At 46.9% G+C, this 24,880-nt stretch overlaps 2 non-coding genes across 2 annotated transcripts; one reads left to right on the forward strand and one right to left on the reverse strand.

Moving 5' to 3' along the window:
• Window positions 1-14,071: 14,071 nt before the first annotated feature.
• Window positions 14,072-14,144, reverse strand: Trnat-ggu (transfer RNA threonine (anticodon GGU)). Its single transcript has one exon. It is a non-coding gene; the product is annotated as a tRNA-Thr (tRNA).
• Window positions 14,145-14,359: 215 nt separating this feature from the next.
• Window positions 14,360-14,432, forward strand: Trnat-ggu (transfer RNA threonine (anticodon GGU)). Its single transcript has one exon. It is a non-coding gene; the product is annotated as a tRNA-Thr (tRNA).
• Window positions 14,433-24,880: the final 10,448 nt, after the last annotated feature.

Below are 24,880 nucleotides of genomic sequence, written 5' to 3' on the forward strand. Positions count from 1 at the left end.
TAGAAGTAACTTGTTGTCTATTGATCACAAGCATACATGCCATGCACTCTGCCTCGTACCAATCTATACTCATAACTGCGCGCAGGGAAATCTGTTTGCATTTCACGATGCCTTACCCTGGAGCCTCCCCTTCAGTTCCTCTTCAAAGTCGGTCAGGGCTTCGTTGAAGGCTGGTGCACATTGAGATGTTCCGGCAACGACGAACAGTATCAGCGCGGGAGTCACGCCCAGCATTTTCTTGGCTGTATGGAATAGCAACACGTAGCCCACAGTGAGTGAAAGTGCGCTTTTAACTGTGCCTGTATTCTTTCAGAGTCTAGTTTGGGAGGAAGTGTTAAGGTCGAGGATGTCACACCGTGTTCTAGGTTCGCTCGGCTAAGAAAGGTTTTTAAAAGGCGGTGTAACCTGTATGGGTGGCTTCCCGGATATTAGAGTGAGTGTGGTTCCGTTGCGAATCATGGGAGAACAATGTGTCTGCCTGTCAGACGAGGAAGTTGTTTGAAATCACGTGTACATTGGCGTTCTTCCTTTTAAGGGCTAAACGCATGGAGCGTTTTTCCAACGTTCTCAGGACGCGCGCGCGCTCGGCGTGCGTGTGACCTCGTAAAAACCAGTTTTTCAACGCGCGCGGAGGGCGTACGTCGGAATCTGTCGACTACAGATATTCGCTCGCGTCTGGGCGCGCTTTCCGAGAAGTAGACAGAACCGTGGCCGTCGTGCGGCAGACAAGGTGGCGTATGAGCAGCTCGCATAAATTTTGGGGGCATTATCCATCACACTAAATTTACGTGAACATTTTAATGGTATCTGGAATGAAGGAACGCAGGAACCACAGGAAAGAACAGCATCTGCACGTTCTAGCAGACATTTGTGGTCGTCGAATATAGCAACCGCGTCACTCGCTCCGTACGCGTCCCATGCGTTTCGGGTGGTCGCCTCGCTTGCGTTTCTTGGCCGCGTGTGCAAGGCCATGGCGTACGCCCGACGTTTTGACGCTGAGAAAACGTCCAATGCGTTTCGCCCTTAACTCTGACAGCAACAGGAAAGCACGCGTCTCAAACGGAGCCGCCAATGCGGCGTGGCGGAATATCTGGAGTCAGTGGTCTCGTTGTAAACTCGACGGCCTCAATCTTCAACTTTCACAGATATATCGTTATCCTTATATTTGAAGTTCGTGCGCTACAAGGCCGCTGTGGTAGGCTCGCGCAAGAGCTCTTGGCGAATCACGGGCCGACAGCAACAATGACAACTTTATTGTGAGATGATGGATGGTGAGTTTCATCGCAAGGGGGCGATACTCTATGCCATTGCTGGTGGTGTTGCCGGGAATGAAGTAATGTGCCCCTTCACAGTCAGGAGCAAAGTCCTATGGCATCCTGATAGATGAAGAGAGCTTTGAGGACAGAGCATTGGTGGGCTGGATGTGGCCCGGGACCAAGCAATTTTGGGAGAGAGAGGGGGTTGAAAGTCCAACTCGTTAAGAGGACATATCACATAGGTCTCAACTCAAAAATGAACTTTTTTCTGCTATAGATGGCGCCACACGCGCCCTTCTCACTCCTCCGACTTTGTAAGAAGTCCATCGCGTCTTTGATTGGAGGACACGACAAGCCCACGTGACAGGCGGAGACCTATGAGCTGCGTTGTGTTTCCTTTATTTTTAGATTTCCTCCTTTCCCCGATTTGCTTTTGCACGGTGGATTTGGTTGTCTCGCGTTTGCTGTTTGGTGTGTACGTTTTACTGGCATTTCTCGAACATGCTGTGTGACTGTCGCGTACCGCCGTTACCACCTCGCTTTCTCGTGGATGAAGATTGCTCTGATCGGTAGCAGCGGGCTAAAGCTTTTCACCCGAGACGCAGAGATTGTCCGTGGAGGTGTCAATTCGTGATATGGTGATCGTACTTTTCAGTTTTCGTGGTGTCACAGGATCACGTGTCCCTGACAGTATTGGGGGACTCCAGTTGAGCTGAATAGCGATTTTTGTCAGAGGCAACAGTATCCAGAAAGGACGCGGGGTTGTCGACGGTCATATGACACTGCAACATCCCGTTGTAAAACATCCCTGCTTTTCTTGCCAGTGACATTTACGCTGTTGAACCATGACCTTCGTTGCTGTCGATTGGTGTCGTGAAAGTGCTCCCTCAATCGGCTCGCATTATTTCATAGTAGAACTCAAGGCCGATGCGCTCGCACAGGACTGCTAGCATATTTCGATAGGGTTTCGCACTCCCCTTTAGAGCATTGCGCGGGCCTTGTCGGGCCGGGCTCTACGTTTTTCGCACGTGCCCGTGCCAGGTTCGGACTCGACAACACATACCATGGTGCGGCATGTACGTCAACAGACTTGATGAGACTCGACAGCTGAATGTTTGTGTCGGGTCTCGGTTCTTCTTCTACATAGGAATTAGGAGATGTCAGCCAGATCTAAAAGCGATAAAACCCCGGTGCAGGGGACACAAAGAGACAGCACAGACGAAGCACTGACTGACAAACAACTTTAATGGCAGGGACACATCTTAAATATACCAACTGCACACCCGACCCCTAATAGCAAGCCAAGGCCGTCATGCTGTAATCACAAAATTATCACAAAGTTGTCAAAAAGCTATCACGCAAACAAGGCACTAAGTAAACGCCCCCCCCCCCCCCACGGAACAGAATTTGCGTTAGTTATCAATGAATTGCTGGATTGTATCCGTTACCAACACGGAAGGTACGCCAATGCAACTATCTCCATCCTGTTTTATCAACAAGGCTTCCTTATAAAGAAGAACACCTAACTTATGACTTTTAAACAACACTTTTGTGTTTTTGAACAGCGGCTCGCACCCGGAACATGTTCTTAAGTGTTCCGCCAGCATACAATACCCCTTTCCTCTCGAAGCTCTATGTTCCATCAGACGTACGTTAACACAACGTTTAGTTTGACCAATATATTGGCACCGACAAGACAAGGGAATTGAATAAACAACACCAACAGTGCAAGTCACAAAAGGATCTACGTGTTTTACATGACAGCCCCCAGTTTTTGTCCGGTTAACCCTAGCCATCAGAGACCTGAGCCAATAACTCCTTTTGAAAACTACATCACCACCATGCCTACAGGCTACCTTTTTTAGGCGATGGGAGGCCTGATGAACATACGGGATCACCCCAACCCCCCTCCAATCTCTCTGTTCACAACGCATGTGAGAATCACAAGGTTCCTTTACCAACCTATTTACGACATCACTGATTAGATTCCTTGGATATCCAGCGTCCTCAAGCCTAGTCACCTGCTCCATGCAGCTCGACCCCACCTTATGAACACACGACCTCACCAAAGCGTTTTTTATCAAAGATTTTGCAACTCCAGCTTTTACAGTTTTTGAGCTATTGGAGTCAAAAGGCGTTAACGGTTTTTTACATCGCTGGCAATATTCCCAACAAACTCCAATCCCATCAGAGGAAATCCGAAGATCCAAGTACTGAATTTGACCATTTTCTTCCCTTTCCACAGTAAACTTTAAACCTAAACTCTCTCCAACAAACAAACCCTGTATACCCGATTCATCTCCTTCCATACCCACACATACCAGAAAGTCATCAACATACCTAGTAATAAATTCAACCCCAAATCTCCCACCCCCCAAGTTCTCAGAAACAGCCCTATCTACCTTAGCCAAAACCAAATCACTAAGTACCGGAGCAATTTCTGATCCTATACACACACCATCCCGTTGTCGGAAAACCCCACCCGACACCTGCACAACATTAGAATCTAAATACAATTCTAGAATATCCATGAAAACACTAGCTGATACACCCACAGTATTTTGAAAGGACACTAACCCAACAGATATTGCTTCCTGTACACACGCAGAAATGATATGCAAAGGCAAACTATAGAACAGATCAACAACATCCAAAGAGAAAAACCGAACCTTCTTACTTTCAACACACCTTAACTTTTCAATTACACCGCAGGAGTTTGTAATTCTATACGGGTCTTCAAACTTCAGCTCATTGAGACCTTTCAATAAAAAGGTACTGACCACCCCTTGCCATGTGTTTCTTTCCGAAATAACAACCCGAAAAGGGTATCCCTCCTTATGAAGTTTGACCAAATAAAACACTTCCAAAAACTGCCCAACAGCCTTCCTGATTGCATAGGCCTCACACATATAGCATCAACGTGCGGACGTGTTTCAACAATGCCTGGGAAGAACGGTAATAATAACGGTGGTAATCGGTTGAAGGACCAGTGTCGGGTCGGAACAGGGGCTTCCGTGAAAGCAGGCTTGAGACGCTCAACGGAGACTGTTTCCGGTCTGCCGTTGTAGTCTATGACGAAGTATTTAGTCGCGCGTTCCAATACAGTGTAGGGGCCAGTGTAAGGGGCCTGGAGGGACCTGCGTAAGGCATCCGTTCGTAAGAAAACCTGGGATGCGGTACTCAGGTGGGGGGAAACGAAGGGCGTTGCCGGCTGCGGAGCCCGGGTGGCACTTGGTCGGATGCGGGAAAAGTGCTCTCGGAGGCGATGCCGGTAGTCCGACGGATCAGTGGCGATTGGGGTAGGGGTGTCGAAAAAGTGCCCGGGGAGGCGAAGAGTAGTGCCATAAACGAGCTCTGACGGCGTGCAACCCAGATCCTCTTTCCAAGCCGCTCGAATTCCTAAGAGGATGAGCGGAAGAAACTCGTGCCACTTAGAGGCGTTTTCGTATGCCATGATGGCAGCTTTGAGATGACGATGGAATCGTTCTACGAGGCCGTTAGCTGCGGGATGATACGCTGTTGTGCGGCAGCGGTGAGTTCCAAGGAGATTGGTGAGCGCAGCAAAAGGCGGGACTCAAACTGTTTCCCTCTGTCCGTTATAATCTTGAAAGGGGCTCCAAACCGGGAGACCCAAGTCGAAATGAACGTGCGTGCGACTGTTTCTGCTGTGGAGTCCGGCATAGGGGTGGCTTCTGCCCACCTTGCGTACCGGTCGACGCACCTCAAGAGAAAACGATGGTTGTTCGACGGGGGCAAGGGCTCACTATGTCGATGTGGACTTCGTCGAAACGACTCCTGTGCAGTGGGTATGTTGACAATGGAGGAACAGTGTGCCTGTGGACTTTGGCTCGTTGGCATGGCGCGCAGGAAGTCGTCCATGCGCGAATGTCAGTGTTCATAGATGGCCACACATAACGAGCACTGAGAAGTCGCGGTGTCGCCTTGATTCCAGGCTGGGATAGTCCGTGGAAGATTTGACGACGGAGACCTTGGGGAACGAAAGGCCGCTGCATGCCTGTAGAAATGTCGCAGACGACGGGTCCGGAGAGTCCGGGAAAACGTACCTCTTGCAGGTTTAGCGAGGAACGCCCTGATAGAAGGTATTTCAACTCCAGGTCGTTCTGCTGCTGCTGAGAGAGAGATCTGCAAGGCTGATTGGTCTGTGCTGAACGGAAAAGAGGCGACTGAGGGTGTCAGCCGGAACGTTGTCGGCCCCCTTCACGTGCTCGAATGTCGCCTGGAACTCCGCTAGGAAAGCGAGTTGCCTAATTTCACGGGAGGAGTAGCGGCTGCTGCCGGATTGGTATGCGTGCACCAGGGGTTTGTGGTCAGTAAAAATGACAAACTGCTTGTCCTCGAGGAAATAACGGAAGGTCCTGACGGCCATGAAAGCGGCGAGGAGCTCGCGACCGAAGGTGCTGTACTTCTATTCGGTGGGTGAGAGCTTCTTGGAGAAGAAGGCTAACGGTTGCCAATGACCGCCTATGTGTTGCTGCAGGACGGCTCCATGCTTCTGAGCTACCATGTTGCGGAAGAAGCATTGCGTTAGGTTACGCTGGCAATATATGTTCATCTCTTGGCTTTATGACGACGGAGGTATGTCGGTAGGCGGCAGAACGACATATAAACAAAGTCACATTACCTCAAAATGACGTTTTCTATTTCGTGCGACCAGGGCAAGATGTCAGTCTTGCCACGGACACCCGCTTGAGGGTAGTTACAACAATGGCGGGTTTGTGTCACCCCTGTGTTACGAACTTGCAGGCATTCCCAACATGCATTGGATACAACAACTAAAATCCGATCACACTTTTAAAATCAAGCCACTGTGGTGTGCGTTTTCTACAGCACGGTGAGAAGAGCGTCTCCGCAGAATTGCAAGAGTCGGGTTCAACCCTTTTGTTCACGCCATTATGGTATGGGATAAGGAAAACGTGTAACAAACATTATGCGGAAATGTTGGTAAAAAAAAAAATAGACTACTCTGCATTCAATTATTAGTTGCTAAGGAATGGTACCAAGCCAGCGCCACTTATAGAGTAAACAAAGCGTGATCGCTTAAACAACGTGACGTCGTCATTAAAGGGACACCAAAGTGTACGAATTTCTCCTTCGGGAACGAAAGATTATGCTACTTTGAAACCAGGGAAAAAGGAACAGATTCATCTACTGTGTCGTTCGGAATTTATGTTACGTTGGTCAGGGCTTCCTCGACGGCTGAATTATTCGTAAACAGGTGGAGCTATTGAAGGACTTACTTTTTGATAAAGGTCCTTGGGACATCGGCCAAGAACAGAGTAGGGAGCGGCTCGTTTATATAATGCTCATATTAATAAATAAAATCCCTGATCGTAAAATTTTTACGTGTTCTTGTTGACCCCTCTATCTGTCGTAGCTCCTCTGACCCCCTTTGCGCCTCTGAAACAATGTACAGGAACAACAACTACTAGTAGTACATGAATAACGATGGGATGAGGTTGTAGCGGTTCCAGCGCCATCACAATACAGCGCCATCGCCATCCTCTTGTGCCGAGCCGTTGCCGGGGCGCAATCTCCGCTGGAATAAAATCACTTCTGAGTGATGAAATCACAACAGAGTGGCACTGAAGGCGCCGGAAGCGGCATCCGACGAAACCAGGGAATATGCGCGACTGGCAGGACCGGAGCCGGTGACATGTTGGTTTCTACCCCACTGTGCCCACACTCTACGTCCGCTCGAAGAGCTCCTGCACCAATCTGAAACATCACGTCGAGGCAGCAACCAACATGTCACCGGCTGCGGTCCTGCCAGTCGCGCATATTCCCTGGTTTGGTCGGATGCCGCTTCCGACGCCTTCAGTGCCATCAAGTCGCTGCTTTCTTCAGTCACTCTGTTGCACCACCCGAGCCCAAATGCGCCAACAGTTCTGATTGTCGATGCCTCCTCCACCGCAGTCGGAGCAGTGCTACAGCAGATGTCCAGTGACACTTGGCATCCTCTGGCGTTCTTTTCCAAGGCACTCAAGCCAACGGAAGCACGCTATAGCACCTTTGGCCGAGAACTCCAAGCTGCGTACCTCTCCGTCATGCATTTCCGCTACTTTTTGGACGGCAGAGAATTCACCATACTCACCGATCACAAGCCCTTAACATACGCTTTTCGCTCGGCCAACAACAAGTACTCCCCTCGTGAGATTCGGCATTTAGCTTTCCTAGCAGAATTCACTACCCGCGTTGAGCATGTCTCCGCATCGGCGAACTGCCCTGCCGACGCCCTTAGTCGCATTGCTGCAGTCGAACCCCTCTCTCCTGAAGCTCTAGCGCGTGCTAAGCTCAGCGATCCCGACCTTGAAGCCTTACGCCGATCGCCAACCTCCCTTCATCTTGAAAACCTTCCCGTTCCCGGCTCCGACCTCCGCCTTTGCTGTGACACAACCACAGTTCCTTCCATGCCCTATGCCCCTCAGCCTTACCGTCGAGCGGTTTTTGACCTTCACCACGAACTTTCGCATCCAGGAGTACGAGGCACACAACGTCTTATTGGATCCCGCTTGTTATGGCCCAAGATGAACGCTGATATTCGCGCTTGGGTTGGTTCCTGTTCGTCCTGCCAGCGTTACAAGATCTCCCACCATACGTCCGCCCCTCTTGGCCGCTTTGCTCTTCCTGACGCACGTTTAGATCACGTCCACCTCGACCTTGTAGGCCCATTACCGCCATCTTTCGGCCACCGGTACATTTTGACGGCCGTCGACCGTTTTACCCGCTGGCCGGAAGCCGTACCAATCCCTGATTCCACAGCACCCACTGTGGCAGACGCCTTCTTCTCCACCTGGGTCGCACGGTTTGGAGTGCCCTCACGTGTCACCGCTGACCGGGGCCCTCAATTTGAGGCCAGACTTTTGGCCGCCTTTCTAGACCTTTTGGGTACGACACGCATTCGCACAACACCATACCATCCCTCATGAAACGGCCTGGTGGAGCGGTTTCATCGTCACCTTAAAGCCGCCTTGCGAGCCCACTCCAACCCCTCAGCCTGGACCATACCAGTTATCCTTCTCGGCCTGCGGCCGGTTTTCAAGTCTGATTTGGGAGGCACTACCGCGGAACTGGTGTACGGCACGACCCTTCGCCTTCCTGGCGAGTTCTTCGCGCCTGCGTCCGACCCCACAGACTATGTTTCTCGGCTGCGAGCCGTTTTCGCCGATCTGCGTCCGACGCCCCCGCTCGCACCTCTGGCGCTAAGGTCTACATTCATCGGGACCTGCTCACGTGCACGCACGTTTTTGTGCGTATCGACGCTGTACGCAAGCACCTTCGACCGCAATACAACGGACCCTACCCCGTCATCAGCCGTACACCGAAGCACTTCACGCTGCGCATCAACGCGAAGGACGACCAAGTTTCTGTTGACCGGCTCAAGCCGGCTTACACGGAAGCCTTCCCGCAGCTAGGCTACACCATTTCTCAGCCCCAAGCGCCTGCAAGTCCCTGCCCTACAGCCTCCGCTCGCCAGCTCCCGCTGCGCCGCATGGTGTCCTGGGCGCCGGTGGTGGTGGCGGTGGGTGGTGAAAGGGCTTGCCGTTGTCGGCCTCACGTAGGTGGGCAACGTCACGACTGACACCCTGGGGGAATGTGCGTCCTGGGCCGACTTCTAAGGGAACTGTGCCGACATATGTCTGAAAGCGTCTGAGGAAAACCCAGGAAAAACCCCAGACAGCACAGCCGGCACTCTGGGCTCCGGTACTCTGCACGCACCATTCATGGACTTCGCCCATTCACTAGGAGGGGGGCAGCTGTATCGGTTCCAGCGCCATCGCCATACAGCGGCATCGCTATCCTCTCGTGCCGAGCCGTTGCCGGCGCGATCTCCGCTGGAATAAAATCGCTTCTTGAATATCACGCAACATGAAGGTTGTCCCGCCTGTTTCCTTCAAGGTGATTCATCGAAACAATTGCGGTACCATACCTCAGTGTATGTGGGTTAGCATACGAGTGGGATGACGATGAAAAAGATGAGACATACACACTCGCACGCACACAGGATACACGCAAATGAGATATCACACACGCGGGTGCGTCGTAACTGATGGGGATAGTAGTTCATCCGGTCGGTCACCGGAGATGTAGTGCTGCGAACGGAGCCGTAGCGACGGGGGTGCGAGAGGGGCAGCCGCTCCGGGTGCCCCCCCCCCGCCAGAGTGGGCGCCGAAACGCAGGCCATGGCGGGTTAGTTGGACAGCATAAACCGGGAATGAGGGGAATTCGAATTCACGATTTCGGCAGTGCAAACAAGCTTTTTCTTTTCTTTTTTTATTTTCTTTGTTTATAAAGCTTCTTGTGGCAACGGGGGAGGGGGAGGGGACGCTTCAGATTTGCCCTGCCCCGGGCGCATATTCGCCTCGCGACGGCTCTGGCTGCGAAGATCACATCTCCGCGTTCATGGCAAAAGCTCTGGGGTGAGAGGAGTTCAAGCAGGCTAGTAGACGTCAAGAACAGATAGAATTAGTGCAGCCATTGCCGGAGCTGCACAGTGTTAGAACAAGGACCCAAGATTCAGGCAAGGCTGAGCGGCTGGTTGCTTATACGGCTGAGTTGAGACTAGAGCATTACTATATCCGAACTGTACAGAGGGCCGTCGATGAGGATGTGCTGAATGCTTGCCACCCTGCCGCAGTTGGAACACGAGCTGGTTCAAGCATACTCTGGTCTGTGTTCGGATGTACAAATCACCAAATCAGTATGTACCAATGTACCAAATCAGCCACTGGAAACTAGCAACATCTTGCGTCCATCGATGCTGAAATCAGCACGTGAACGAGGGACTGGAAGTGGAAATCTCCAGAAGAAGAAATATCTTATAGGGAAGGAAAACAAGAAAAAGTGTCCTTAAAGGAGGAGCTCTCGCGAGCTAGATGTTGTCCCGGTACTGGCATCGATAAGCCCCAGTACCGAAACGAATACAGTACAGACTAGTTATGCAAGTTGTTCTCGTTTAGCCAAAGTGGTGCGTCCATGGCCCTCAAAAATGGTAGATTTGAAACGTGCCTCCTCTCTTGCCCTTAAATGCGGGGCAGAAAAAGTAGCCCTTTCCCTTCCCTGCGCGTATAACGGCAAGCGAGAAGCGCTTTACTGGTGGAACGACAAAAATGACCTACAAATGTGCCGTTTCTTCTTATTATTCTTATTCTTTTATTTTTTTAATTTTTTGGGTACCATTTTGTTTTGCTACGTTGGTTCCGTTCTTTGTGTGAAATCGGCAATGGCGTCAGCGGTTGTGCCTCATATGCACCAAATGCTCATAACCTCCAAACGCTCAAAACCTCCAAACGCTCAAAACCTCCAAACGCTCATATGCACCGAAAAAAAGTTGGCGGTTTTGAGCGTTTGGTGGAAATGAGCAGGAGGGGAGAACCTGCTCATAAGCACCGAACGTCCAGAACATCCGAATGCTCATATGCACCGAAAGGCGGGCGACCACAAAGGCCGGGTCTTCCTCTCCCGCATTTGGAACAAGGTCATAGGGTGAGAAGGGTGGAATGAATGGCGATTACCAAGGCCGCTTAATGTGTCAGTTTGAAGTTTATGTAACAGCTTGGTCCTGCTAGTATGTAGCCAGAACGAATAGCGCCTTCTCGTTTATGGATTTCAATTTGAGCTTTATTTTCATAGACATGGAGGCAGCCTAGGACAAAAGACTTGACTCTAGCTCGAAAGGCACTGGGCTCCCAGGGCTGTAGCAACAAAGAGCGTGGTCCCCTCCGAACATATGTCCGGGTTCACTTACAGTGCAGAAGCTGGAATACGATATTTATATAGGGCTTATATTATGCGTACATAGGCCTGCAGTGAACATTTGCGCAAAACCCTTCTTTCGAGTTTTGTTCTTCGTAAGTTGGTTAATCAATGCGTCATAGTCCAGAGATATGATAATCATGTTTTCGGTTGACTACGAACTCAGAAAGCCTGGTTAATTGAGCGCAGGATATTCTTGATCGGTCAGTTTCATTGTGCTGAGACTTCTTTCAGCATCACCGACAGTAGCTGGTTTGGTCAGAAAATAGAATGCTGACGCAAATGCAAGGATTCAGATATATCTCCTGGAGGCTTTCTTGTATGTGTACGTTAAAAATTGTTTGGCGTCTCTTTGTTTGGCGTCCTCTCTTTTTCTCAATGACACAAAAGATATGCCATTATAAGTTCGCTGGCATCGATGTCTACCATTTTTACTTCAAAATTTTTGCTGCGATTCTCCAGTTCAAGTTCCCATTGACACTGCCCCAAGTTGTTAGCGTTTTACAGAAATCCAAACAACTTTTACCACTCCACGAGTTGGTCGACAAAACAGAAGATATGGCCTGATCAGTGAGAATAAGAAAGAACTGAGATTTGAATTTTCGTTCTGCAGAAAGACGACTCTTCCTTTTTTTTTTTTCACTTTTAGGAGAAGGTAGCAGACATTGCAGAACTGCTTCATGATCTTGTCGCGTTGTCTGTACTCCGCAAAATAAAGAGAGGAACAGAAAGAACAGACGCAATTTGTACAATACAAGCGGTGCAGCAAATGGAACCGCTTTTATGTTCCTCATTAGATGGCGTGCAGCATTTATTGTTCATTAAGATTAATGTTAATTTAAAAAAGCATGTCTTCCAATTTCGAACAAATGAGGAGTGCGAATGATAGCACTTGATTGGCTATGATTCGGCTTATCAGATGTCCACAAAGACGCTCCTGTATTTTTGGGCGCACGGAACCGCGCGGGACCATTTCTTCCTGAACATGAGAGAACTGATGTTCTGAGGCTGGAGCAACATAGAAAGGACAATCACATACAAGGCCTTTCACCATTTCTTCCGCCACGCAACCAGGGACCAATTTTTCCGGGACGAACTTTTCCGGGACTATTTTTTTTCGAAACTCCATCCAACATGCTCTACACATTATCGCTCCTATAGTTATTCTACCTTCGGTCTGGAAGATGACTGGCTTGGTTCTTTGGATGATTGGTTTTCAACTCATTTCTGTTTGCCCACAGTTTTAGGCATTCAAGAACAACATTACTTCCTCTTATAAGTAGACTCGGAAATTTACGTGCCAAAACCATGAAAATAGACCGAATATTTAGACCCAAAAAATACCTAACCAGGCAAGAACATGCAAACAGACACGTTGTAGTACATGCCAAAACTACTTCTAATGTACGCTTCACGACGCAGACTTTATACTGTAGAACTGTAGCGAATGCTACAGAACCATTCGATGACGCCAGTGCCTGACAGCGACGCTGTGCAGCGTCAATCCTCCTTCCTGCACCGCTAGTTCAAGCTCACTGGGAGTTATCGTTGAACCTCTAACATATATTCAGTTTAATGTTATTTCTTCAGTTTATTTTTACTACTTGTTTTCTCTTGCGTTTACTCGTTTATGTAGCTTAAGGCGCTATGGAGTGGACGGCGTTCCATGTTGATATCCGTTCATCGGCCACATTTTCTCTTACACGTTTTGTCAACCACACTCTACCTCAGGTAGGCGAATTTAATTCACTGTGGTGACGATGAAAGGTCTCGCCGTTGTTGGCCTCACAGAGGTGGGCAACGTCACGACTGACGGCCTGGGGGAATGTGCATCCTGGTCGACTTCTATAGGAACTGTGCCGACATATGATTTGGTCGAAAGACATTTCATCGAAGATCGAAACGGCAGCGGTCGTTCGATCGATTTTTTATTGGATCACTTGGAGTGTTGAACGCCGGAGTTCTAGATGCCGTTATACTAAGCAACATTTAACTGCGTGTAACCCGTTTGCTCGTAAACACATTCCTCATGCTAACCCACTTTGTCAAATAATAATTGATTTGAAGTATTAAACATTCTTGGCAAATAAATAAAAAATAAATTAATGACATTTTTCGATTATTTATTCCTGTTGAATGTGGATAAATTTTAACAATGTATTATTGTTTCTGACAATCAACTGACCATTGTATAGGAGAAAGAACAGTTTTAGTTTATTTACTTTTCGCCTATGTGCAGGTGAATCTAAATTTAGTTCTTGCAACAGACATGTAACCGAAGAAGTCCTTCGAAACCTAGACAAGATAAGCAGGGCAGCAGATCTTTGTACTTTCTCTATTTTTTTCGGATAGCGTGCATGTGTAGTGACCCAGATTGCAGATGCATACACTAAACCAGGTTGAACTACGGTTTTATATGCTGTTAATTTAATATCTTTCGTTGTGCCATGGCGAAATTTCCTTCTTAGCATCCACAGACTTCGAGTGGCTTTCGTGTACATATGGCTATCCCGTTTCAGACCGTTCCCTTTAAATATGTCACCAGCAATGAGAAGGGTGCTCAAAAGAAACACAGACTATCGGCTGCTCCCAACCTGGGGCAACTTTCTTCAACATGTGTCCGACTGGTTCGTAAATTACAAACGTCTGCAAGTAACCTGCAAGTAACCTGCGTCTCCCTGCAAAAAAAAAAGAAAAAATAATATTAATAAAAATGAAAAAAAAGCAGACTACCCTGATTGCCAGCACGGTATGCACGAGTCAAAAGTTACAGAAAAAGAGGTGCGGATGACACAGTGCAAGCAGTTTTGAACTCCCTTCGAACAAACGTCTTTCGATCAAACGATTTTCGACCAAGCGGCGTTCGATCAAACGCCTTCGGTCAAACGTCATTTGACCAAACGGCGTTCGACCAAATGGGCGGACACTACGGCGTTCAAACACCCATTGACTCACGATAGATAAAAATAAACTTCCATAAAAATTCATTCTGACTACATACAAGCAAGACCAAGCTAACGATGAAAGTCACTGAAAAGGTTAGCCAGCTGTAGGACTCGAACCCACATCATCTGGATTACCGGTCCAGGGCTCTACCAATTGAGCTAAGCTAGCACGCCTTCTCAGCGACTTCCAGGGTGCGTCATACGACAGGACACACATTCATACGACAGGACGACATACGACACACGACATACGACACATTCATACCCTGTCGTATGAATGTGTGTATGAGTGTACAAAAATGAAGAGTGAAAGGAGGATGAGTGAGAGAGAGTGACTGGTTTGTCCCTTCAGATGACGCACCCTGGAAGTCGCTGAGAAGGCGTGCTAGCTTAGCTCAATTGGTAGAGCCCTGGACCGGTAATCCAGAAGATGTGGGTTCGAGTCCTGCAGCTGGCTAACCTTTTCAGTGACTTTCATTTTTCATCGTTAATTTCTTAGGCAACATGAGGCCTTGTATGTGATTGTCCCTTCTATGTTGTTTTAGCCTCATAACATCAGTTCTCTCGTGTTTAGGGTTGCTACCAGGCCGGTATTATACCGGCACGGCCGGTTATTTGCTCGCTCTGCCGGTTGCCGGTAGGAAGGTGATACCGGCAGCCTTTTGCCGGTATTTGTGGCTCAACACTATTCATGGGGGCTTCTACGGGGTTTTCCTTTCAACATTCCACTACAGCTTGAATAAATCGGGAACACAGACCAAATTCCGTAGTCACCAGTTGTTTTCTTAGCTATTCATTATTATTATCATTGTTGTCTTGAGCCAGTACGCTCGTTCTTTCTCTCTCTCTCTCTCTGTATACTCCTTTCCCGCGAACATTTCCCCCTTTTCCTTTATTCCACCTCCTGTCCCTCAGCCGGTATTTTTCACTACAAAAGGTGGCAACCCTACTCATGTTCAAGACCAAGCTGTTACATAAACTTCAAAATGACACATTAAGCGGCCTCGGTAGTCGCCATTCATTCCACCTTTCTCACCCTATGACCTTGTTCCAAATGCGGGAGAGGAAGACCCGGCCTTTCGGTGCATATGAGCATTCGGATGTTCTGGACGTTTGGTGCTTCTCCCCTCCTGCTCATTTCTACCAAACGCTCAAAACCATCAACTTTTTTTCGGTGCACATGAGGAGGAGGAGGAGTGTCGTTGGGAGGAACCCGAGAGGTCTGGCTGCCTGATTAGGCGGCATGTTTCTCGGGAAGGGAAAGGTGGTGGAGAGGAGGAGAGGAAAGGGTGAAGTGGAAGACCGAGCGGAATCCGCTCGGGGGGAGGATAGCTGCGTCCATGGGCCGACTTCAGGGGACCTGTGCCGGCATACGCCTATTACACATCTGAGGGAAACCCAGGAAAACCCCAGACGGCACAGCCGGCCCGCGGATTCGAACCGCGGACCTCCCACTCTCCAAGCGCACGCGTTACCGCTGCGCCACCGGAGCTGGTGGTGCATATGAGCGTTTGGAGGTTATGAGCATTTGGTGTTTATGAGCTACTACTGTCGGGGTTCGATACAAAAGGTCCGCAGTGCGATTCGAGACATTCACAACTTTTTGCTTGTCTCCTATTGATATATGAGTACTTTGTTATTTTTATTTTATTGTTATATATTTTTGCTCTAATTATGGTTTTCACAAGTCACTGGCGTCCGTACTGACTGATTGTGAAATTTTAGTTGCGCTTCGTATCGTTGTACTAGTGCATACTTACTGTATGCCGACGTACAAGTGTGATCGGATAATACGGATGGTAATATGGGCAATACACGCACAGATGGTATTATAAACGAATGCTGCCATCACTGAATTTGAGCACTAGTCGATTGCCAATGAAGAAATCAGGAAATGGACACGGAAACGTTACTTCATGTGTAATCAAAGCTTGCCTGAGATGCCGATGTCTCGGAGGCTCTCAACTGGATGCACCAGGTGCTGTAAATTAGGCTATAAACATTGCCTGCACACAGCGCTTACAATGCCAGTGTGGAAAATCTAGTGCTCGAAACAGTATCCTTTTTTTTCTGCACTCGCTTACACGCAATTTACCTTGATAATTCCTCTATTATTCATGCAAAAATGACATTTTGGTATGTATATTTCTGGTAAGTAAGTATTATCAAATATCTGAATTCATTTTCAAGGCGTTGGTGCAAAACACTGTTCGAAATTTCCGTCGCAATATAGACTGCTTATTAATGGGTCTATGACATTTTGGTGCAGGACATTTCGGTGCACGGACATTTCGGTGCACGGACATTTCGGTGCACGAACGTTTCGGAGCAAAATCTTAAGCATGGTTCACACTAGTGCGTTTTCATGCGTGCGTACGGCTGCGTACGGTGGTTACCGTGGCAACAGGTGCGAATGAGACCTTACGCAGTCGAACGCAAGGAGTTCGTCTGAGCTCAACTTTTTCCAACGCACGCTTCAACCCGCAAGGAGAGAACCAATCACGAAGCCGCGTTCTGGACATGCGCACTTCTATCCTGCTGATGTTCTCTGTTTCAACATGGCTGCCGTAAACATGGATGTTTGTGTAGAGCGAGTGGAGATTTTCTAAAAAAGATACGCATGGCTTGCGCGACACAACGTTTCGGACACACGAGCTCATATGCATCGAGGAGGAGAAGCGCCCGTGGCTCTATGACAACTCACGGAGTGATTATAAAGATACAATCAAGCGCTATAACTCTTGGGAGTCCATCGGTCGTGCGCTGTCAATGCCAGGTAAGTAGGCTTCTGCTTTGTTTTGTGTGTGCGTGTGTGTTTATACAATACAATTTCGCTTGTTATTCCTTGCAGCGTGCGACTGTCATAAATTATGGAGAGGGATCCGTGACCGGTACGCCCGGGAACTGAGAGCCTCGGAAGCCAAGCGGAGCGGGATTGGCGCAGAGGAGGTCTACCAATCGAGTTGGCCACTGTTTAGGAGCCTCGAATTTTTAAAAGAATTTATCAGACCGCGCAGGTAAGGAATCAATTAATATATTGTTAAGCTGGGCAATGTTGCATATGTACGGTATGTATCGTGTATATCACATGCGTTGCGTGTACATCGTGAAAAGATTTCGAAAACAGAAGTGGGCAACATATTTGTGCGGTGGTTAAAACTGCAAACGGGCAAAGTGATCTTATACAGCTACCGTTTTCCTTTCCTTTCTGTTGAGTTATTGGCTTGCTGTATTACGGAGACAAGAATTGCTCAATGCATGCTGTGTAAAGTGTTTTCATTTACCTCACTGCACATGTGTTATTATGGTCTCAGCCATTAAAGCCCAAATCTCTCTTACTCCTTTGATTACCAGACGAAAGGTATCAGGCCTGCGTTATCAGGTTATCATGGGGTTATCAGGTAACGTACAAAAAGATTGGGAAAGGCGAACCAGTGACAAAACCAAGAGAACAAGAAAATGAGCTGTCTGGACCAGCCAGGCTTTGCGTACATTTAATCGTACCAGTCAAATGTAATTAACTTGTGGAAAGCATGAGCAAACATTATGCCTTTCATTTGGTATTTTTACCACATGGTGGCTAGATACTGGTGACTCGGTGAGAGTTCACTTATGATGGCAGTTGTACCAGTTGACCACAAGGAGAACTGCTCAATCTATCGGTAATAAGCATAGGGAAAAGCCTGAAGTTGGGATTCGTGGATACATTGAACAAAACAGAGTTATAAGCTCAGTGTCAAATAATATGCCTTGTCTTTCAGTATGTTGAATAAATACTGCACAGTCTTTAGACACGCAACGACATAATGTGTTGCCTAGAGAGGGGTATGGTAGCGATGGCATAGTATTTACGTTTATTTTATTTGGTAGGGGTATTCCGTTACTTCTTCAAGTTTGTAATGACGCTAGTGTTGCCCTACTTTTTGTGGAGTAGCGGCTAGCGGTATTGCGTTACTATGTTTTGGTAGTACCACACTGCAGCAAATTAATACTGTATTCTCAGATCCTAACTACAGCAGCAACAATACAATGAGGGATGGTGGAATGAAGTGTGAAGTGTGGTGAACTAAAGCCTGCACTACATAGCTAAGTAGCTTTGTATTTAACGTTTTCACACTTATTGCTCACAGGACAGTATGGATGGCCCCTTTCTGCCATCTGAGACGTTTTCTCAGCTACGCAGCCAAGAGCTGCAAAGCTTGGAGATGACACCCCCAGCCGCAAGACCAGCACCGAAGAAAAAGGAAAGCATGTGAGGAAAGCCTTGCTTCGATATTGACACAGGCAACGGAAAATATGCAACTTGGGGGACGGTGCACCAGACCTCATTTGGACATGGATGACGAAGAAACTTTATTTTTATTAAGTCTTCGAAACAGACTACGGTCATTGGAAGTGAAAAAAAAGCGTCTAGCATACATGCAAATGCAGAATGCCTTGTTCAATCTTGAATTTGATGAATGAGCGAATTAAATCATTTATGTTGCTTCACTTGTTCATAGCCAGTTGCAGTCTCAGTCAACACGTGAGCCCCTCAGCACTACTCTATACTGCCATGACAGTTCACCAGATGCAGAGCAGAAATACTGTGCAAGTGTGTCGCGGACCTCTTTTGCAGATCTCGAATGCATATTGGACCCGACTCTCTGCATGTCCCTCAATGCATCCCCACTAGTCACACTCTGTCGCCATTGTCCCATGTGCACGCTGCCAGACACATCTTCATAGTCTGAATACCCTGGAGGGCAGTACACATGCCTTCCTTCTGTTTCGTCACAGGTCCTTAGATAGTTGTGCAGACAGACAGTGGCATACACAATAGGATTCACTGTCTCGAGGGAGGCATTGATGGGCTGTCGGTAAATTCTCCAGCGGCTCGAGAGAATCCCGAAAGCATTTTCAATCATCATTCTTGCTCTGGAAAGTCTGTAATTGAACACTTTGCAAGTGAGTGGTAAGTGTCTCCCAGGGTATGGCCGCATTAGGTTCTTCATTAGCAGGAATGCATCACCGCCTAGTAGGACACAAGGCATGCTTACAGATGTTCCCGAAAGGTCAGGCACTTTCTTACAGTCGTTCAACAGATCACATATATAGCTGTTGCGGAAGATGCCTCCATCACTTCTCGACCCACACTCTCCCACATCAACCATAGTGAATTTGTATGTTGCGTCACAAGTTGCAAGAAGAACAATGCTGTGTGTGCCTTTGTAGTTATAGTACACAGAGCCACATTTTGCAGGGGCTTGCATTACAACATGTTTGCCGTCCATTGCGCCAAAACAATTTGGAAAGTTCCACAAAGCCCAGAAATATTGTGTTATCTTGGTGAGAACGCCCTTGGATGGTGTCTGTAATTGAAGGTGCTTGGTGTAATGCTCCTGATAAATGGGGTACAATTTTAAATAATAGTAGCGTAATTGTAACATACTGGCAGGTAGACAGGTTGCAGGGCAGTCATGATAGCTTCACAGGTCTCCCGGATGACAATGCTGGCTGTGGAACTCCCGATACGGTAGTTCGTTGCACATTACCTTTGCGACGATCCGTGTGCCAGGTATCTTTAACAATCATTGTACAATATAACATTAATTATGTGCCATTAATTATGCCATGTGACATTATTTATGACATGTGACATTATGCCACATTATATATTATGCCATTATACATTATGCCATGTGACATTAATTATGTACCACAGAGTAAAACAGCTAAACGTATTTTTGATTATAAAAATGCGGACTTGTCTGGCATTCAGTCGTTTATGCAAAACTATGCTTCAGAGTTTGCATCTTCATGGCGTGACCGATCTGTAAATTCAAATTGGTTGTCGTTTAAAAATACGATCTTATGCTGCGCGGACATGTATGTCCCTTGTATCACAATCAATGCTCGTTATAATTGTCCTTGGTACAGTTGCGAGCTGAGACGCTTGTCAAGAAAAAAGAAAAGACTTTACCGGCAGGCCCGAAATAGTAACGCACATGATGCGTGGGAACGTTATCATTTTCTTGCTTCAGAGTATAAACAGAAATTAAAATTTTCAAAAAAGAAATTCTACAGGGATGACCTGTCGGAAATGCTACGAAACAACCCTAAAAGATTTTGGAACACAGTTAGGTGCCAAGCTGGGCAAAATGCAAATAGACCCTTGTTTCACGATAATGGGGAAGTTATGTCCGACGAGGAGTGCTCTGTTGCCTTGAATAATTATTTTTCCTCTGTGTTTGTTCAAGAATCGGACATTCTCCCACGTGTACTGATGTTGAATGATGAAAATGTTACACATGTGAATGACTACGGACCAATTGTCTTTACAGCTGAGGGCATCTCTAAAGTAATAGATTTCTTGCCTCTATCTAGTTCTCCTGGTTGTGACCACATTTCTTCTAAACTATTAAAAATTACTAAAAACTCGTCGTCAAAGATACTCCAGATAATATTTCAACAATCACTGGACTATGTAGAATTGCCCTCAGACTGGAAGCATGCAATTGTTACTCCTATTCCGAAAACTGAGAAACCCACTGACATCTCTCAATATAGGCCCATTTCGTTAACGTGTATTTGTTGCAAAGTTATGGAGCATATTATATGCTCACATGTCAGAAAGTTCTTAGACATAAATGAAATTCTGTTTAGAAATCAACACGGGTTTAGAAAATATCGTTCATGTGAATCACAGTTGTTCGAGTTCGTCACTGATGTCTTTGAATGTATGAATAACGGGAAACAAGTTGACGCAGTTTTTATCGATTTTAAAAAAGCGTTTGACAGAGTCCCGCATAAACGACTTTTAAGTAAGATAAGACATCAGGGCATCGACAAAAATATCACAGAGTGGTTTTCATGTTTTCTAACTGATAGAACACAATGTGTTAAATGGAATGGCACACTTCATTCATTTAAACATTCATAGTACTGTGCGGCTTTATGCTGACGACATGGTATTGTATCGGCAAATCACTTGTTTAGAAGATTCTGTTATTCTTCAAAATGACTTGTTTTCTTTGTCCGATTGGTGCAACAGATGGCAAATGGAGATAAATGTATCTAAAACTAAATGTATGAGCCTTACAAGGTCGAAAAGAATCATAGCAAGTGATTATACCGTTGACGGTATACAGCTAGATCGGGTTACTGTGTATAAATACTTAGGTGTGCATATATGTAATGATCTTTCTTGGAAATATCATATTGAACAGACTTGTTGTGCCGCCTTGAGGACGCTTGGTTTTTTCCGTTCCACACTATATCTTGCATCTTCCGAAGTCAAATTTTTGGCATATACCTCATTTGTACGATCAAAATTAGAGTATGCCTCGTCGATTTGGAGCCCATGGCAAAATTATCTTGTTCAAAAGTTGGAATCTGTGCAATCGAAGGCGGTCCGCTTTATATTTAATAAATACGATCGCGAATCCAGTATAACAGAGTTTAAACGACAAAAAGAAATTCCCTTGCTAGCAAATAGGAGAAAGATTCATCGTCTACAAATAATTTACAATCTTTACGATACAAATTCTGATTATCTTTCTGCGGCACCGTCCTATTCTGAACGCACACGCCATCCCCATACATTGTTTGTTCCCCTATCACGGACGGAGTATCATAAAAACTCGCCCCTGTTGTCAGGTGTACGGGATTGGAACATGCTTCCGTCAGACGTTTTCCAAGGCGGCGGACAAGCACGATTTGTTAACATGTGCGAGGAGCTGTATCTCTTTTAATGTATTTACGCATGTGCGTACAAATAATTAAGTATGCTGTGTTGTTTCTCGAAATAGGTTGCAAGTATGAAAGAATGTTCGTTTTTTGTTCTCTTAGTGACCTTTGTTACTGTGCAATTGCCCTCTTTTGGTGTAACCGTCCCCCCTTATGTAATGCCTTACGGCCCTTAAGGTAATAAAACGAAACGAAACGAAACGAAACATTAGGCGGAATGAAATGTGTACAAGACAAAATACGTATGAATACACATACTGATGCACGTAGAATAATATGAACAACTCATGCTCACCTCAGTGTTAAACAGAGTCTTTCAGCCGGCGACATTGGTTGCCGGAACGATGTATTCTGTCTCTCGATCAGAGGACCAACGAGTGACAGCAAGTGGTCGAACGTCGAATGAAAACCAGCATATAAGTATCGTATCCAACGAAATGCAAGTTCGAAAAGAAATGGGTGCGAGCTAATAACCATACCTCTCTTTCGACATCCGGAAGTGGTCAAAGAAGTCTTGACCGTCACCTCGGCGCATGTCTCGCACGAGATGGTGAAATTCACCAAACTGATGCAGCGGCACCAGCAGATCTCTGACGCAGACCCGTCTTCGTCCGCGCTGCTCCAAAAGCAATGCTGCCGAGGCAAACTGTGCAACGAGTGCCCAGTCAACTACATCGGCGTGTTCTAAATATGCCGTGACACATTCAAGAGCCTTGTTTGATAGACTTTCATTGGAGTCCTCGCTTTCTGTCGCATCGCACTGAGACGCGGCTCCCAAGCATTCCGCCATTTTTGCTTGTCACAAACGGATGTGACGCAAGGCGCTCATTGGCCAACGCTTTCTGTGCCCGCATGTATGTGAACAGTCTAGCGGAATGGTCTGTACGTACGTGTACGCACGCAGTTGTACGTACGCATTGAAACGCAATAGTGTGAACCCTGCTTTACAGCGGCGGGGGATCACTCCAACGCCGCTTCCGGTAAAATTGTCCCGGGAATGGCTGTCACGATGTCGACATATCGTGAGTGAAAAGCGCGTTAAAAGTAACTTGGAACGTAACTTAAGTTACTTTGGCAAAGTTACCTGAAAAGGGACGAGTTCCACTGAAAGTTACCAGCGCGCAAAACTCAGAGTTGAGCTACCAGTTACCAAAAAAGGGGACTTAGTTACAGTAACGAGTTACCTCGAACTCTGCTTGTAGCACAACCAGCCCTGGAAGTTGCCTCAGACAAAGAAAGTGAAGCTCTGCGCGTCTATACCGTTAATTTAGCTTTCCGTGATTGCGTTTGTGCGTCATGTTGCACTTGCATTTAGTGTTCCTCCGTGTGAAACTTTTCTTTCTTTCAGTCTTAACTGGTAACACTTTGTCCTCCAACTACAGAAGGGGAACACTGTGATCTCAATGTTTCGGGGAAGGAAGTTTCGAATTATTCGTAGCAGGTGGTATTCTTATGTGACCGCTTGAAAATATGACCTTATCAGCTCGTGTCTATGCCGCACTGTTTAATTCTCAATAAAAAATTACAAAGAGAGGCACACGAACATGATAAAAATCACGACGCTTTAATGTACAAGAGTGTGACCATGTGAATGAGTCACGAATTTTTCTAATAATTCTAGAAATGCTCGAATGTCTGCACTCATTTTTTCACAAGCCTGGGTGCGGAGAGAGTCTTATGCAATACATTGATACATCTTATTGGTATCTTCATTAATGTGGAGTCACCTGCGAACTTGCATTGTAATGCAGGACACACAGTTTTTTCTTACCTTCATGTTTTGGCGACTTAACGAACGCCCGCTCAGTTTCTTGGCATCCTGAGTGTGCAGATAACTGTAGATAGTGTGTAGGTTGATAACTTCACTCTTATTTTAGTTCTCTTGATTATGATGTACTGAGAGATATAATATTCACTGCAGTCCACGAAAGTGAGAATGGGCGGGGGGGGGATATACTTTTATTAGAGGGAAAGGTCTGAGAATGGACAGGCATCATAACTCAGATTCCTTTTATCATGGTGACCGTCGTTCCTCATGCTCAATTGAATAAGCCCTTGTATGTTTCAGCTGCCTCGTTCACTACTGTGTCCTTCGAATTAATCAGAAATTGGTGCTCCTCCTACAGTATTGTTAGCTGCTCTAAAACTGCTTCGTTGAATCAGCAAGCGAACAGCATGTTCAGCGCATACGTAGAAGCATGCCCGTGAAAAGTTACAACTTTCTATGCGGGTGTCTCTAGGTTCCCTCCGTGGGCGCGTTTGCACTATTTCTGCTCTGAGCGGGCCAGTTTAAAACGCTATAAGTCATAGTTGGTTTGAGATTTGTAGAAGTATTACTGGGAAGTTACACATGTCTACCATCATATCTCTAGGTTCCCTGTGCAGGCGCATTTGTCTCAATGTTCCCATAGGCCACGTGCGTTTCTCGTGTAATCCCGTGGAACCGAGGCAATTATTCGTATGCCCTTCTAATTTGTTGAACTTTTTTTAAATTCTATTGCGTATTCCAATTCACAGAGAACATTGTAATCACTTGATCGGAGAACATAAGTAGAGGAGGCATGCAAGTTGGTGTATACGATTGAATGAAAACATCTCCTTGAGTCTGAGGAGCAGCGAAGGGGAGGACTAGACAGGATGGACACGGGACACTAACTAAGTTATAGGCTCACTAAATTTCGACATGCATGGCGCCTACGGGATGGTAAGGGTAGGCTTCACCTAACGTCTAGGCGTATCAGGTGAAGCACGCTTCACATCTTTGCGCGGAGTATTGGGAACCTAGAACGCTAGTGTTTTTGTATATCACGAGCCCTACCCAATCTTTCTTTGCGGATCAAGGCCACTGGACGAGGAGAAAGAGAAAAGAAGGAGAACATCCGCCGTGCTGGAAGACACGCCGAGAAGAAGAAGGAACATTCTGGTCAGTCGTCGACTATAGAGCCGGACGGAGCAGCATTTGGGTAGCAGGACTTGACAACGCAGGATCCAGCAACCCAGGATCCTACGTTTTGATGAGCGGTGCTAAATCATTAGCTCACAGTGGCGTGGGACTTCCTGAAGACATGCCACGGCGTTTGGCATTGGTCCTCCTTACAGACGGGACCACATGTACGACGGCGCCACCTCAGGATATCTGTGCAACTACACTGCGAAGGGACCAGTGCCAAGTGTGTT

The sequence above is a fragment of the Ornithodoros turicata genome, chromosome 1 (assembly GCF_037126465.1).
Source record: "Ornithodoros turicata isolate Travis chromosome 1, ASM3712646v1, whole genome shotgun sequence".
Taxonomy (NCBI): Eukaryota; Metazoa; Arthropoda; class Arachnida; order Ixodida; family Argasidae; genus Ornithodoros; species Ornithodoros turicata.